The 17175-nt window shown below is 38.1% G+C and overlaps 3 long non-coding RNA genes across 4 annotated transcripts; 2 read left to right on the forward strand and 1 right to left on the reverse strand.

Moving 5' to 3' along the window:
• Nucleotides 1-4146: 4146 nt before the first annotated feature.
• On the forward strand, nucleotides 4147-5647 carry LOC146478363 (uncharacterized). Its single transcript, XR_014865075.1, has 2 exons — nucleotides 4147-4572; nucleotides 5483-5647. It is a non-coding gene; the product is annotated as an uncharacterized LOC146478363 (long non-coding RNA).
• Nucleotides 5648-6251: 604 nt separating this feature from the next.
• Nucleotides 6252-8837, reverse strand: LOC146478364 (uncharacterized). 2 transcript variants are annotated; one of them, XR_014865077.1, is made up of 3 exons: nucleotides 8596-8837; nucleotides 7647-7731; nucleotides 6252-7041 (listed from the first exon to the last, which is right to left on the reverse strand). It is a non-coding gene; the product is annotated as an uncharacterized LOC146478364 (long non-coding RNA). The 2 variants fall into 2 exon arrangements; XR_014865076.1 differs by having other exon boundaries at nucleotides 7644-7731.
• A 68-nt stretch (nucleotides 8838-8905) lies between these two features.
• Nucleotides 8906-17175, forward strand: LOC146478365 (uncharacterized). The gene is made up of 3 exons (XR_014865107.1): nucleotides 8906-9144; nucleotides 15751-15796; nucleotides 16703-17175. It is a non-coding gene; the product is annotated as an uncharacterized LOC146478365 (long non-coding RNA).

Below are 17175 nucleotides of genomic sequence, written 5' to 3' on the forward strand. Positions count from 1 at the left end.
GATACCCATGTATGCCAATATTGGTTCATGCGAGCCTGTGGTGGCCAATTTTGGTCCATGGGTACCCATATTGTAGGGTTGACAGTTGCCAGTATGGGTCACCATGGAGCAATGTTTGCTGCTCTTGAGTGGGTACTCAGGCATATTAGTGACGGGTGGCTTGTTGCAAACGTACTAAAAGTGAAACCCCAAAACGTCCAACTTCCCAGTACTTAACGGAAAAGGGTTCATAATTTTCTGCATAAAGCCCTAGATAGAGGTCACTACCAAAATTTTTTGTCCAAAAAATAGTTCGACAGAACATTTCTAACACCAAAATAGTTCGTTATCGCCAATTTCAAACTCCCATAAAGGTCTTAATTCGCGGCTCCCCGTCACTAATATCTTCGAGTACCCTTTCTTCCCATTTTTTTTTTATTGTTATTAAAGCGCTAATTTTTCCTAGTATACTAGAGTGCTTTCCATTTGCCAGAACTTACCAGCTTGGCCAATCAGTTTGAAAATAGAACGAGAAATTTTGAAGAGTTAGCTCTAAAGATTCTCCATAATGCAGACTGAATTTGGAAATGGTTTGCCCCCGGAACCAGTTCTTGAAAATGGTGCTTTTATTCAGCGGAATAACCAGTCTTTAGTGCCCTCTTTAGCCTGCCAGTTCGGGCAAATGGAAAGCACACGCTAGTTTGCCGTTCTTTCCTGTACGTACTCCAAAGTATATTCGTACGTTCTCTTCAACGTGATGCACAACAGCATGTTTTAGCTCTGTTTTATTGTTCTGTCTGTTTTGTTGTCGTTTTTGTATGCCACAAGTTAAAACTTAGTCACTGTTCACACGAGCAAAGAGCATCCAATTAAAACTATTAACAAGAATTTGGCCATGCACCTGAATCAGCACAAGATCGAACAAAAACACACTTTTTTATTTGATAGAAACTCTTTAAGGAAAGCCTGCTGTTGTGCATCACGCTCGAGGCTGTCAGATGTCAATTCCTGTAGACAAACGAAGAGACCTGAGGCAGCCCACGGGCTGCACGTTTCCAGTAAGTTTTATTATTTAGAGAACCGTCCTTTTCTTTGGAACTGAGAATCGACAGAGCCGAAAACCACGTCATGTGCTGCGTTAATCGAGTTCGCAGCAAACATCACAACTGCTCCGGCAGCCGGTTGGCTGTTAACGTAGGACGAGACTGATCATGCAATCCCACCACAGATTCTGCGGTTTAAATCTTTTGATGCAGAGTGTCATTTACGTCTACCGGTGTGCCTGCCTGGTCAAGAATAAGGACGGCTTTCAAGTGACACCATGCGAAACCCAAGAAAACCAATACCGTTACCCTGCAATGTACATTGTAACATACTCAAGATTAAACCTATAAAACTGGATAACAACAACAACAACAACAACAACAACAACAACAACAAAAATACTTATCTTCCTTTGATGTATTGAATCACGGAAGGCCGGTGAACGCGATGGATTCACTGGTGGCTTTCAAGTTTGCGAATCGAACAGCACTCACTTTTGTTCATAAACCAAGATCGGAGTTAACCGTCAATCTGAATGAATAACTTTTCAAACTCGAATACTGCTAAATTTGAATATATAAGATGCTAAAAATTTCATGTTTTGTGCATTCCAACACGCTATGCAGGCTAAATTGCCTTTTTATTGATACTGTTATGGCGAACAATTAGTGTGAACAAAGTTTTTCAAATGATTAGTAATAATTCGGTAACCTTTACAAAGGAAACTTATGGAATGACAGGTATGATTAGGGTTGATTGAAAGAAAGGAATAAAAACAAAAGGCGACAAGTGAACACAAAAGAAACGACCCATTGATAACGTAAAGGATGGTGTAATAGGAATGCGCTATTATAATGCGGGTTTTTCTCGCTACCCTGTTTAATTAAAGTGGCGCTTAATGGATAAGCTGGCTAGCGATAGGTCAGTTTAATTTGCCGAGGTCGGACCGGTTCCAAATTGACCCCGTACAAAAATCGAGCCGGGATTTGTCTAGTTTTTAACACGGAACCTGTTATCGTCGGTACTGGGTGTCCGTAGCCAATCAGGTCCGAGGTTTGGAGCCTAAAAAAAAGCAGTTTCAAGGCGCCCCTGCGCAAAACTGCTTGAAAATTAATTTTCCACCCAAATAATAGAAGACCTTGACAGTCCGATGGAGGAAAAGGAAAATCCTTGCAGAACATGAGAGGGTCAAGGAGCCCGTCTAACAAGTATATTGCAATCTGAATGCCCGGCGGATACTCAGGGCCGTACCTATAGGATTTTTTGTCTGGGGGAGGGGGGCAAACTCCGCACACCCCTTACAGGGGTCTCCTGTATACAGACAGGGTTTCTAATTGGACGTTTTGTTTTCACTCCTACATGGAAAGCTGCCTCTAAGACCTTTTAAGAAAAACAAAAACAAAAACAAACAAAAACAACAACAACAAACAAAAAAACACACTGATGCTTTTGTGTCTTAAATGTCTTGACTTTTTATGGCATAAACACCTTGTTTAGCTTGAACCAAACATTGCTTCTCATCTAATGGTAAATTTAAAACAGAGTCGATGCACTGTTGTAAACAAAGGGAAAAAAATCACTGAGCTCCCACAATTCAAACGCACTATAACAGTGGAACGACGCATCTGCAAAACCACAGTCGTGATTTACGTACAATTCAAGCCTTTTGTTACTGTGACAAGTTGCATAGCTCTATAACACGCTACAACGAGTACCAGAGAACCAAAAAACCAAATAGGCAAGAAACACAACACCTTGTGACAAAAACTAATAGCCGGGCCAGGAATTACAACTACTACAGAAAGCTCATTGCACGATGCAAGAAAGGCAGTTAAAACCATCACGCAAGTAAATTAAGCGGGCCAAACCAAACCCAGCTGAAATTCCCTAGGTGGCATAAAAACAGCGTCGTTGAACACACAGAATAAGAGGGCATTTTCAAAATAAAGAGAATTCAAAAGAGGAAAATCAAACCTCATTAGGCACAAATGACCTGTGATGTTGAACATACGATGGTTAAATCCAAGGCTCTATCAAATCCTCCAAACCCGCTACACTTGGAAGTAGGGCAGGCTTTAAAAACCAATATGAAAAAACATGCTCGTGTAAGCTAGATTTAAAAAGGCTAAAACCCGCTCCAGGGAGTGGCTTACGCTTGCCACTCTTTATTTACCACCAAATGCTAAGCCACAGGCAGCCCAAATTACAAAATCATTATTTTCATTAGGAAAGTCGTACTGGCTTTTGTCTCGGAAGATTTTCCAAAACAATTACGTCGAACCTCCACTAACGGCCACCTCTCCACAACGGCCACCTCTCTACAACGGCCACTTTGTTTTGTCCCGGCGGACAATCCATACATTAGCTCTTGTTTAAACCTCTCTACAACGGCCACCTCTCTACAACGGCAACGGCCACTAAGGTGCGTCCCCAACTGCCAAAATAACCTCCCGACAACGGCCAGTACAGTACTACAGTATTTGGAATTCACATTGAAGGTATGTCAATTAGTCGATTTTCTTGTGATTTCGGACTAATATAGCTACAAGAAATAGCTCAGCAAACTTAAACACTATTTTAGAAAAAAAAAAAATGAGTTTTTCTGGTGGGAACAGCTGCTCCCTCTGCCCCCGCCCTCCCCCCGCTATGTACGGCCCTGCCGTTTGTTGCTTGAAAGTGTGGTTTTCAGTATTTTAGAGATAAACACATCTTAGCTTTTAATTGCGTAAACCAGTAGATATATCTTTATTCTCATTGTTCAAAGTTAAAACAACTCGGTTTATCGAAAGTACGGACTATACCGAAAAGCGCAACCAGGGAGATTTTTTATACAAAAGATGCTTTGAGTGTACTGTGGGACACGAAGATCGTTTAGATCCCTTCCGCCATTAAATTATCTTTTTTTTAGTCTAGTCAGTTTAAAATCCGTCAGTTGAAAGATATGGGTTTATGTTGAAAATGATACCATGAGAGTCTCCTGTGGATGGCGCATAAACAGTATCACCAATTACAAATAAAACGCGCTACGGCGAGTAGAAAGGAACGCCCCGTATCGTTCATGGATGTAACTACCAAAAACTCCCTGTCCTCGAACGAATGGAGATCGGGTTTCTGGGGCCTGGGGCCCGTTTCTCGAAAGTCCCGGTAACTTATCGGGCCCGGTAAGTTGCCCGTTAAGCCCCCGATAAGTTTACGGGTGTTTCTCGAAACTCCCGTTATTTACGATCCCGGTAAGTTGCCCGGTAAGTTGCCCGGTAATTTACGGGAGGTCATGACCTCCCGTAAAGTGCCCGTAAAGTTTACGGGAAGCAATATTTTGTTGCAAGAAAACAAGATGGCCGCCGGAGGCGGTCATTTTTGTCCCGGTTTGTCGGTCGCGTACTTACCAAGAGCGATTGATTTTAGACAAAATAGAATAAAGAGAAATAATAGAAAGATACTGGTTATCCAGGGAAGTAATAAATTCGCTTGTTGACGAGTTTACTGGAGGAAACCTTTCGAGAGATACCGTACAGTACGAGAAGCTGTCCGCTGTCCGCGAAAACACAGGTAAATATTTTGCAATTTTAGAACTAAAACAAACTCCTAATCCAGTTGGTTTCAGTCGGTAAAAACCAGAGCTACAGTAATTTGCTCAGTGTGTTTCGAATTTCGGTTATCCCGGGAGGACTTGCAATTTTGCCCCGTAAAGCATATACTTGCCCGTGCGTGGCCCTTAGATGGTTTTTGTTTGAGATCTAAGCTGGCTTTTTTTTTACGTAGAAACTGCTTCCGATCGTCCGAAATAGTACAGTATGAGAATTACCGAATTAGCTGCATTTACTACGAAAATGGGGGGAAATAACTAACGTGTTTGAAATGGAAAGATGAATATAACAAAAAGGAAATCCGGCTGAATTGAAACTAAACCCACTCAGTACTCAAGTCATTGATGGTTGTAAATAAACACTTCATAAATTCGGGGAAAAAAACGAAAGTGATGGAGGTGTCGTTTTCAACTACAAATACAGGAATTTGTGTTACTGACCTAGTGCAACATAGGAGTTCACAGGACAAACAAACAAACAAAAAAATAAAATAACTGGGGGCAAGGGTAGGGTAGGGTAGGGGGAGGGGGAGTAAATGAAAAACGTATGAAAATATTCTTTGGGCCATGGAAAGCAGACGTACAACTGAACTGCCCAAATAATGTATTGAATGAATGAATGAGCAGCCACAACTGCAACTGAACAGGCAGACATAAGCATGCCAAACCAAGTAAGTGCCAGCATGGTACAGACAAGAACAGCTGCACGAGAGATTTTCGGGCATGAGGCCCACTCTTAGACACAACCAAAAAGGACAGCTGAACATGCACTTAAATAATTTTGTGAACAATAACTTGAATAATGTTTTTAAATTGTTATTGAATAATTATTTTTCAAGATAATTTTTATTGAAAATTCTATTTCATCCACAGGGGTTCAACTGACAGAAGAGGGCTAACTGAGAACATCAGGAGCAGGGGAACAACTGATGGAAGAAGACTGAGTGTGAACAACTTAATTGAATTTTAATGAAAATTTTAATTAAGAAAAATGTACATACATGAGTAATTGGGAGAATTAAATGAGCTTGAAAACTGCACTGGCAGTAAATCCTTTACAAGTGATAATTAAACTCAATTTTACTAAATGTTTACATAAGGTTAGACATACTTAAAAATATGGGAACTGCTAATTCTTTTAAAGTATTTCAATGCTTTCTTTTCCTTGTAATATAGGACTTCATGAAAGTGAAACTGACTATTTTTGTTAGTGAAACATGAGAATGTAAAAAGTTAAGTAGCCACCTTGAAATGACCTGGCATACAACATTTTTGGCATACGTACAGTCTGGTTCTTGTGTCAGAAAATTATATGGTTCCATGCTCACTTTGTAATTTGAGGGCTCAAATCTGCCAAACAATTAACTTCTGACTTAAGCCATTAACCAAAACATAATTTAAGTCCCACTATTCTTCCCACCCCAAGGGAGGGTACTCAGTTATATTTGTTGCTGATGTATGAAAGCTTTTGTGGGTTTGAAGTAAGGGATTTTCAGTTGGACTTTTGGGTGGCTTAGGTTTAATTTTTTTGGCAGATTTATTTGGTTAGAAAACATTTCGGTGGGGAATTTTTTGGTGTTGATAAATATGAAGCAATTATCATATCAATTTTAAATAGAAGAAAGACCTTCGCAGTTATTTATGCAACTTTCTTCTATTTAATCTTTCATCTGCAGTTCAAAAATATGTTTCATACATTCACAGGGATGTATCTTTTTTATTTACCAGTTCAAATGACAAGCAGAAAAAAAGAAATTACAAAAAAATCTGATAGCCTGCATGAATAATTATTGAGATGACTTGTGAAAAGTTTGATGTAAAAGATATCCACCAAGAATATTACCTGTTAACCTGGCTATCAGATTCCAGTGGGATAGTATACATTAGTATTGTTGAAATTAAAGTTATATTTTGGAGTTATATGGCCCCAATATTCAACACTGTTCAAAGTCACAGGTCTAATGAACATGCGCTTTAATTACCTGTTCTAATGCAGATATAGACGTCTATAATGTTCAAAGCTACAAGCAATAATAATTATTTATTGCAAAAAGGTTGATACACTCTCATCATTTTTCCTATTTCCTGCAAATAATGCACTCTAAAAGGGCAATGAACAATGTAATACTCTGTTAGCCCCCTCCTCCCCCCCCCCCGTTCCCCACGTTTTCAGTGTTGAGGCTTGCTGGGTTGAATGTCACTGCGCATTTCATTCAACATAGAGATTCGAGAAACAGGCAATACAATGGTGAGTGTCTAAAATGTACCCATTAATGGACAGTGTATCAATAATATTACTCTTTTCAATAATTTTTTTTTCTGTAGAGCTGGTCCTTAGAGGTACGCCAAGAGTTCTCCTCCTCTCTTTTGTTCTTTGAAATGATTCATTTCTAATTCCACCTTTTGCATCTTCATTTTATAGTATGCAGTCACTGTTTCAAAGTACAAAAGGAAAAATAATTGTTTTGCCTAGAATTCAATAAATTATACTTTCTAATCTCCACATGTTCAGCACATGTTCGGAGCTATTAAAAAGATGCATGTGGTCGGCTGCTAAGAACCTTATCAATGATAATGATGATGATGATGATATATCCTGACCAATATCTTAATAGCTATGTATAAGTAGCATTTTCAGAAAGGTTCCAAAATGCTATAGGGTTCCTTAGTTCTGCCAACTCAATGTCATCAACTCACTTAATGTTTTTCGGCCTATATTGATTTCTGAAAAACTTGCAGCTAAAATTTATTATTGTTACTATTTTTATTTAGCATCTACCCCTTAAGGGTATAAACTAATTACTTAAAATATATTGGAGACACTCAGTGGATAGGCTACATTGTATAACTTAATTCTGGAAAATAAAATTGAGATCTGCAACCTATTATATAATTAGTCACTTGAATACAGCATTAGCTTTTGTTCATTTTTTATTAATAGACACTAATAATTAAAAATGAATATTCACACAGAATGTACTAGTGATTAGATTATTTTGAAAATATCAATTATTGTATGGTTCGAATATATTACTACCAGCTGAGCTTGAGCAAGTGTCTAAATTGGTGGCCTTTTCCTTGTTTGCCCCAGTTGGTGTTGTGCCTGTCCATTTTTTTTTATCCTAAAAGGTTAAATCATCAATAAATTATTAGTACTATTAGAAGTGTTGTTGTCCTAAACATCATTTCAGTGATCATCACCAAAGGTCATGACTGTAATCCAATACAGTAGGTTAATCTTGGCTGACCAGAAGTATGGCAAAATAGTCATAAACTGACCACAATAATTATTATGCTCCCACTGATATTAATTGCTATCACTAGCATCCTCCCTTTCCCCTCTCCAAGATAATGCATGACTGGTTTTGGAATGAGTTTGATTTTTGAACAAAAAATCACAAATATTTGTATTTTCAAGTGACCAATTTGGCAGCCAAGTGTTATTCAGGTGCAAATATATTTATTATTATCAGTAAATTGTAACAGCAGCAGTGCAGTGTTACCAGCTGCCAGACTGACTTCCTGTATCAAGTTATAATAAGATAACAACTTTATCATACTTGTAACATTATTATGATCAAAGTTGAATATTAATACCATTAATCTGAATCCAGACATGACAGCCACTCATTGGTTTCACAGTAGGGTTCAGGCACAGGAACAGAGACTACTTTTTTTAGCGATTGAGCAACTGAGCATGTATTAGTCATATAAAGACTATAGCAATCCAATAAAATTCCGCTACGTAGAGTAAAATCACTAAGTGTTGCTTCATACCTAGTATCTGTAATCTAGAAATTGGAATTGGCTCACCATTATCATTCAGACATGGTTTATTTCTAAGAGTGTAATTAGAATTAGTCATTTCCGGTTTGATGTATGTGTAGGATTTCAATAAACTGACTAACCAAGAACCAAAAATACAATATTTGATTTATAAACAATAAAAGGGATAGCTATGGTTATCTGAACGTACATAAGCTTACCTTTAACACCACCAAATGTTTGTTGCACAACCACGAACTGACCATCAAAGAGAAAAGCAGATCGGAATCCGGCAGATCAATACACCTTCCTTCCTCCCACACTGGCGCGTTCTAAAATAATGTAAACATGGCATCTCCAATTCGCATATCCATGTGAAGTATCATCATACAAAAAATACTTCACAGACGATAGATACATGCACGATGGCGAAAAGCGAAACTGTCGAATCGAGCTACCAAAGGCAACCGCAAAGGAGTGATGGCCTGGGTCGAGAGTAGCTGCCCAAGCGATTGTGGGAAGGTTTGGGGGGACGTTTGTAGCGTTGCAGTTTGGTCTTCGTGGCAGATATGTCTTCTCACCTTGTAACCAATAATGAACGTTCTTCTTTCCACCAATGAAACTGCGTTGTGATCGTGTCCTCTGTGATTATTTTGACAAGGGAGGGGATCAACTTGGTCGACTTTCGCCGGCGATAAGCATTAAGAAGTCGCCATTTTGAACTAATCACGAACTGAACTGAACCATTGCGAGTGACTCGTGAATTGCAGGTAAGCAGCCTTTGTATTATTTTCGTGCAGTGTTTTGCAGGACTTTTCTTTGTACTGTAAACTACATTCGATGCCAGTTGAAACCCGGATGGCTGACGCAAAGCTGTCGTCCTTTTGCTAGATGTGCTAGTTTTAATTTCGAGATCTGAGCAATGTTTCTGTGGAACTTAAACTGCGGAACACTTTATTACCTGATGCACGTTTTCCTGGTTTTACAAGTATCATAAGTTCGACTTCAGCTCGAGAACAGTAAAAACTTGCTGATTGACCATGCCCCTGGGCAGGATGAAAGTCATCTCACCATGCATGATAAACTTTATCTGACCCAAAATTATTTCCATCTTGTCCTTGCTGGAAACCACGTACCCTGCTGGCAGAGCTTTTCTTAACTCCACAGGAAGAAAGAAAGGCTCTGCAGAAATTGTGTTTTATGGAGTATGCTCATATTTGCTTGGATATACTGTAGTTTCAAATTCAGGGTGTCTGAAAAACTCAGACCTCAGACCCTGGAAAAGCTCAGACCCCCTTAAAGATCATTTTGGGACTTAGCGTCCTGTCACAACATTGATGATCAACCAAAAGCTAAATTTTACAAATACAAAATGTTAATTGTTAAGACTAGTGATAGTTGATCATTCACCGAAGTGGAGGTGAATAGTGATGGATATTTACCCGGTCGCAAAGCGTTGAGGTAAATATCCATCACTTTCACCGACACTGAGGTGAATAATTGTTTTAGTATATACCACACAAGCTGAATAACCAGTGGACCACAAAATTATTTTATTTCTGACAATATTTATTCAGATAATACTGACAAAATGGTATGAAATTTAAAAAATCTTGCACACCACGCGGTAAGCAATTTCTCATGCAGTAGAAAGTTCTGTCTCGCTTCCTTGCAGACAAATAAAACTTTTGGAGACACTTGTTTAGTTCCTACAGTTGTTGCCATTTATGTATTTTTTTAACAGCCACCTTGTTTATTGAGTAACCATGGCGAAACAGGTAGTACTTGGCTAGTGACCTCCAAACTAGCCAATCAGTACATGCGAGAAGTACTATTCACTTGTGTGGTATATACTAGTTTTATCTGTTTGGGGTGATCTACCGCACCGCTATCCTAAATTCAATTCAATGGTATTTAGGCAGTTTAAAACTTTTCTTTAGTGCTGAGTTAGGTGACACACAGCCAGATTTTATTATTAACAGGACCTAGCACCACTGTGACCTTGAAAATTATGCTATTAGTGTTTTTTGTTTCTAAACTAGTTGTTGTCACCAAAGGATTATTTTCAGCTTGTGTTAAATATTAATGGATTTCAAGCCTTTTACTGAAGTGTTTGTTTGCCTTGTTTGATGGCTAATTGTGCATTTTAGGAGTATCTGGTCACTGCAGCCTGATATTGTTATGGCAAAATGTTTGTAACCAGTATCTGTTTCTGAGACACCCTTCAAATTCAGGCCAAGTCCTATGGCTTCAAATTAGTGTTTACCCAACAACAGCAACAAGCTTCCGCTAAATGGAAAATTTCGGAATTCAGATATCAGTAACTGCTTCCATCTCGATACCACTGAGGCCTTCAATTTTCACTGTTGAGTAAAGGTACACGCAAGTCATTTGAATTGTTGTGTGAATCATTTTGAAAGGCATTTCCTCACCAGAACTATGCACTTCTTTCAAAACTTATGGAAAAGCTGTAATTTAGGAACACAAAGAATCAGTCAATTGAAGGGCTGGGAGCATAACGGACCTATGTCGAATTTCAGCCCGTTTTTCGATTTTGTTTGGATTTGTCCAAATTTTTGCATGTGAACTTCAATTCGATTGAAAAACATTGTCCAGTGTTTTTTTCCGCCGATTTGTGTTTCGTATTGGGAATAGTTACCATCTTCTAAAGAAAAATCGATAACATGATAGTCAATATGGATGGCCAAAAGGACAATGCATTGAGTATTAATATTTGTATTAAATATAAACTTGTGGTCTTTGAACCATGGGACACGAAAGCGGTCTTTCTCGCGGGAGAAACGAAAAGAATTCTGTTATGCTTTTATTTGATTCTGTTACAAACTACTACATGCGTGACAGGAATGTAAGAAACGCACAACAGATACAATACGTCATCAAAATGTCAGCACATTTCTTGGCCACAGTTCTCACCACTAAAAAGTCATTTTTATATGTTCGCTGGCAATGTATTACCTTTAGCAGCACATAAATGCTTTGTTTATCGTTTGATCACCATGTTGAAATGCTTTCCTAAATGTGTTTCACAGAGAAAATCTATTTTCGAACAGTTCTCACCCCATTACGTAAAAATAATTCAAAATTCTATTAATTTCTTTATTGGGACATGGGTGAGAACTGTTGCCAAAGTACTAAGATGCACTTTTGCTGTGATCAAAAGGGGTAGAATAGAAGGGCAACAAATCGGTTTTTCATTGAGAGAAAACTTATCTCGAAACAAGCAATTTCCTTCCCTGCAACACAATTTGAATAAGCAAGAACTGAGGGCGAGAACTGTTACGCATTGAAAGAAAACTAAGTTCTATGTCACGCACTGCGTGACCTACGGCTTTACTGGCTTTCAAGAGAGCGGTCTTTGTATGAAGTGCAGTTATTTTCCCTAACGGTTAAGTGAAACGTTACAGCCACTAGTTGGTTCTATCGCCTCGAAGGGAAAACACAAAATTGGAGCTAGCATTTTGGTGAAATCACGCTAAAGCTATTTGCGCCACACTTAACCTACGGCTAAAAAGTAACTTTCTTGACTTCGTTAATGCACAAAGCAAAAATGTGCACCATACGACTTGGCCGACCGCAAGCCGTAACTTACTTTACAATGTTTCCGCTTCCCAAATAGGCACGGTCACCCTACAACAAGAACGCGAGGTCCGAGTCCTCTTAACCGACGAGTACGATGTGGACAACATCTCTAACAACATTACCCTTCCAAGCGCGTTCACTGGTAAACAAGCAAACCACCACATCCCCCCCCCCCCCCCAACTCAGTGTTGTTTTCTAGGTCACGAACAGTCTCCTGGCAAGCATCACCTTCCAAATCAACATTGCATAAGGGGGAGGGGGGGAGGGAGAAGTAACTGTGGTAGAATTACAAAGAGAGAAACAGTAAGTGAGTGGTTTTTCCATCTGTTTTCAGGTGTCATTGCATAGGGGGAGGGGGTGGGAGAGAGAGGTAAAGTTCTGTGGTAGAATTAACAAGAGAGAAATCGTAAGCAAGTGGTTTTTGCGCTGTTCGTGTTTGGTTTTCTCAAGGAGTTTTGTGCACGATTGTAAAACCGCGAAATGTTTTTTAAACCCGGGAGAGCAAAAATTCGGACAAATCCGAGCGAAATCGAAAACCGGGCTAAAATTCGACATAAGTCGGTTATGCTCTCAGCCCTTCAATTGTTTTTCAAAGGCAGAATGATTATTTGAAATAAATGTTATGGTAAATTTCAAGCCTAGTGAATGAATGAGAAATTGATGTATTATTCTAGAAAGTGACACAGGCATGCTCAGAAAAAAGAAATCCAAGTGCTCCGATCAGGAGTCGAACCTAAGACCTTCCGATTACTAGTTCAGATGCTCTACCACTGAGCTATAGGAGACTCGTGGGAGCTTAGGCCAATATACCACACGTTCAACATTCAAATCCTAGCAGTATGAAGGATATTTGCCCCATGAACCTAGTTTAATGGCCTTTGCTCCTATAAGTCTCCTGTAGCTCAGTTGTAGAGCATCTGAACTAGTATTCAGAAGGTCTTAGGCTCAACTCCTGATAGGAGCACTCAGATTTCTTTTTTCCGAGTGTGCCTGTGTCACTTTCTAGAATAATACATCATAAGTCAGTTATCAAAGAATGATTTCTTTGCTTTTAACTCTGACTCTTAATTCCATGTTTAAGCTGTCAAGTATTCCTCAAAGTGTGTTTGCTTTAGCATTCTAAAAGTGGAGGTGTGTGATGAAGTCTTATTAAGCATAGATTCAAAACATTACTCCATCGAGGCTCTCAAGCTTATAAGAAATTGTTTTGCCTTGGTGCAGTGGGCTCATTTTTGGCTTTCAGTTTTTAATTTATTTTAAAAATGATATGTGCACTATCAAAACCGGTCTAATGACAGAAAACCAGAGTGACTAGGCCAAAAGTTTGGACTTAATAGAGACCTCAAAGGCTTGACATGATTTCTGCAGTCTGAAAACGTTTGTCACAGTTCATGCCAGTCCTTACACTGTTAAACACGGGTGAAATAATTCTGGGATGAGCTAATCTGAGAGCAAAACCATGTAAACAACATCATGGAAATGACTGGACACCAAGCTGAATTTGTCCCAGAATGAGAAGTGATCCATGTAAACAGGCTGTTAGTCTACTTGGCAGCCATTGTTCTGGAGATGTACTGTGTAGTGATCTCAATAACAACTTTTGTAGTACTAATAAAATTTAAGATTCTGTACTCTTAAGTAATAAAAATCATAAAATTTGGGAACAATCTATTTAGACCAACCAAACTTCATAAGCCCTGTTGAAAGAACAAATATGTTCCCAAAGTTTACAATAAAATAATAATTGTTGCCTTCAGCAAAGAGATTTGTGTTGCATAAGTTTCTTGTGCAAGAAAGCAGCACTTCCTAACAACAACCCATGCATTTCAAGGTGACTGGGTAAAATTGTAAGAACACTGACTGTGCTGTGATGGCAATTTTTGTCAATGATCCTGATCACAATGAAAAGCAATGGAGGTCACTCAATACACTTGTACTGTAAAAATTTGAATTTATTATAGCCCGCAAAATCTTCAGTAGAATGAGTGCTAGAGGCGCTTTATTTTTTAAGGCCAATTTAGACAGTAGAGCTTTTGCTTATGACTGTTGCATGCAATTTCTTTTTTGTGCGCTGCTCACGTCATGAAAAAAATTGTACACAACTCTCGTCATTCAACATGCCCATTGCCTACAACTATGACTGTCATACATATAGGATTTTAAAATATGTTTCACAATCCTACAAAATTTTATGTCATACACAACAAGTTGTAAGTTTGATTTACATGAAACATGAGTCAAGAATTTTTAATGAGTCCAGAGATTTTTGTAGCTTCCCACGCAGTCGTTTTTAGGGGACTCGTATTACGAGGTAATACGAGTCCCCTAAAAACGACTGCGTGGGAGGCTAGAGATTTTTGAGGCTATCTGTAAAATCAAAGTCAACGAAAAGTTTGACTTATTCACTGAAGATTTTCTGTGAAAAAAACCAGATACTTTTTTTTCCAGATAGAACATCATGAATTCTTTAAACAAGAAACTGAACTAGTCAGGAGACAGGGTATATGTAGCTAGGGTAATGTAAATTGTCTGACTGGTAAAAAAGAGCTTGACCAATATCAAATAACTTCAAACCCCAACCCTAGATCAAATAATGATACTCCCTTGGGTTGGGCTAATAAACTTTATCTTTACAGGGTGGCCCAGTCAGCAGCAAGGCTGGTATCCATAGGGGCCCTGTAAGTTTGTGGATATTAATCGACCTAGTGATAGACTAAATACATGTATTTTTGGTAAACTTATTATCAGAAGATTGGCCAGAAGACAACCTTGGGTGGTCACCTTTTTTAGATAGAATGCTGTGCAACTGTATAATATTGGGAAGAATGCCAATAACACAAACCAACACTGGAATTATTAACCCTTAATATCAAAGAACAAATTCTCCTACCTTTTTCCCATACTTTTCCTATAAAAGTACTTGGGAGACGTTATTAAAATATCAAGAAATTTCATTTTGGGTTATCATATCCTTAATTCTCATGACCTCAGGGGTGGAATAAGCATTGATATTACTAGGGGAAATTTGATACTGATCACTGTTAATACAATACAAGTCAGAATAATAATATTATTCTTGTGTGTTTATTATGTATACCAAATAGGTTTTTAGCTATGTTTTTTAAAAATGTTTTCATGCTATGATCTTCACATTTAATAACTTAAATATTCCTTTATAAATTATTTTTCAGCTAGGTCACTCACTTTTCTAAAGTTCTTCACTTCCAAGTGTACTAAAGTTTCTATCTTTTATACATGCAGACATCCATAAGAAATTGACCAGTTCTCTTTTTATGGTCAGTCTCAACTTTTAGTGAACTGTGCATGTGCTGCATGAAACTGTCCTACTCTTGAACAGCAAAGACAAAAATCATGTTAAACAGCTTGGGATTTATGCAACCTGAATTTCTCTGTATACTGAGCAAATAAAAGTTTTCACCTACATCTAGACCGAGAATGCTGTATTATTCGGTGAGTGAAACAGGCATACTCGGAAAAGGAAATCATGTAGACTGTTTTACAATAAAAAAAAAGGAAATAACTTTATAATCTACAAGAGGCAAAATAAAAGACTGCAGGGTTTGTTTTCCTTAGGCCATTTGGTGCACTTTGTCTGCTTTGTCAAGTCAAGAATTCAATCATTGTTGATGAAAAATAACCTGTCTATTCAGATAGGCCACTCTGAAATAATAATAACCAATCTTAATCATCATCATCATTATCATCTTCTTATCATGGTAACAATTAAGTTTCTTGATATTTCTGATTTTATGTAGATTAAGGACAGATGGATGAAATTGGGATCAAGAATTAGCTGAACAGGTGAGTTCAAGCATGGAAGCTACTTAAGACAAAGTAGTCAGATCAAATAAACAGTAGTTGTAAGTGTTCGGCAGTAGCTCCTATCTAACGAAACTATTGTAAATGCATTATAGACAATTCACTACCTTACAGAGAGAAGTAAGTTAATTATGAAAAGTCAATCCATTTTAAAGGGGCTATATCATGGGGATTTTTATGTGTTTTGATCAAGAATTGTGCTGCAACTGAATCTAAGTACCTATTCCTGTTTATGAAATCCCCCCAAAAACACCAATAAAAAGAAGATGTCAAGTTTTCAATTTTTAGCAATTTTTCAAAGACACAAGAGGACTTGAAAAAGTTGGCCGTTTTTTTCAAGTTACAACCCACTTCTATCTTCGCCATCTGTAGCCAGACTTGTAATTACGTGTAATCACAGTGTACACTATAGTGTTGTAACTTTTAACAAAACTGCAACCTTCATTTTTGGGCTTGCATGTGTGAGAGTGCATCTAGGTACTTCAATGAAAGTGTTACTTAAAGTAACTGACATTGTCCTCCAACCATTTTCTTAGCAACATAGGTCATTCAATGCCTTGTGACATCACACCTGGGTATACATAACCTTGGCTAAAACGGCAACGCAACTGTACTAACAGAAATTGTCATTGTCAGATTCACGCTTGGTCAATACTTACCAGCCGTTACCCTTGCTGAAGGGAATGTTAGACAAAATAGACATTACCTCGCTCCGAAGACCGTTTTCCACTTTAGGGACTAACACACAAACTCTAATTTTCACCATCCCTCCAATAACTGCCACGTGGGCTACAAACGTACTTTTCCTAACTCAATACTGGTTGAAAACTTATCTGTGTGCGTAGTGAGGATATTTTTTGATTAATTTATTTTGCTTTTCTGAAATAGATTGACAGAAACATAACTGGAGTTATAATTGGATGAAGCACCGCAGAAGATACATAAGAAGACTAAGAGGCAGATTATGAGGACATGATGAAAATAATGGAACTTTGTGCAAAAAAAGTTTGTTGAATTAAAGAAACTCACATTGAACGGCCAGCATCAAGTTGAAGTCAATCTATTGTACCATTCTGAGAGAATCGCTGCTTGTAAACCATTTACACTTTTTAACTTTAAGCGATTCGTTAATTCTTTCAGTTGATCCTTTCGCCCGTACCAAGAGAGCCATTTTTTTTACGAGATTTTAAAACAAACAAACAAATAAACACATCAAAATTGAATGAAGTCTTTATAGCTTTGGAATAAATTTGAAGTCGCCATCTATATCCATACACTTATTTATAGCTTGTTTTGCAGCGCTTGGTGCACTGATAAATGTTGCAAATGTCATAGATAACAGAATAAACAGAGAGTTGAAA

Source organism: Pavona decussata, unplaced genomic scaffold (genome assembly GCF_977016875.1).
Source record: "Pavona decussata unplaced genomic scaffold, jaPavDecu1.1 SCAFFOLD_64, whole genome shotgun sequence".
NCBI lineage: Eukaryota > Metazoa > Cnidaria > Anthozoa > Scleractinia > Agariciidae > Pavona > Pavona decussata.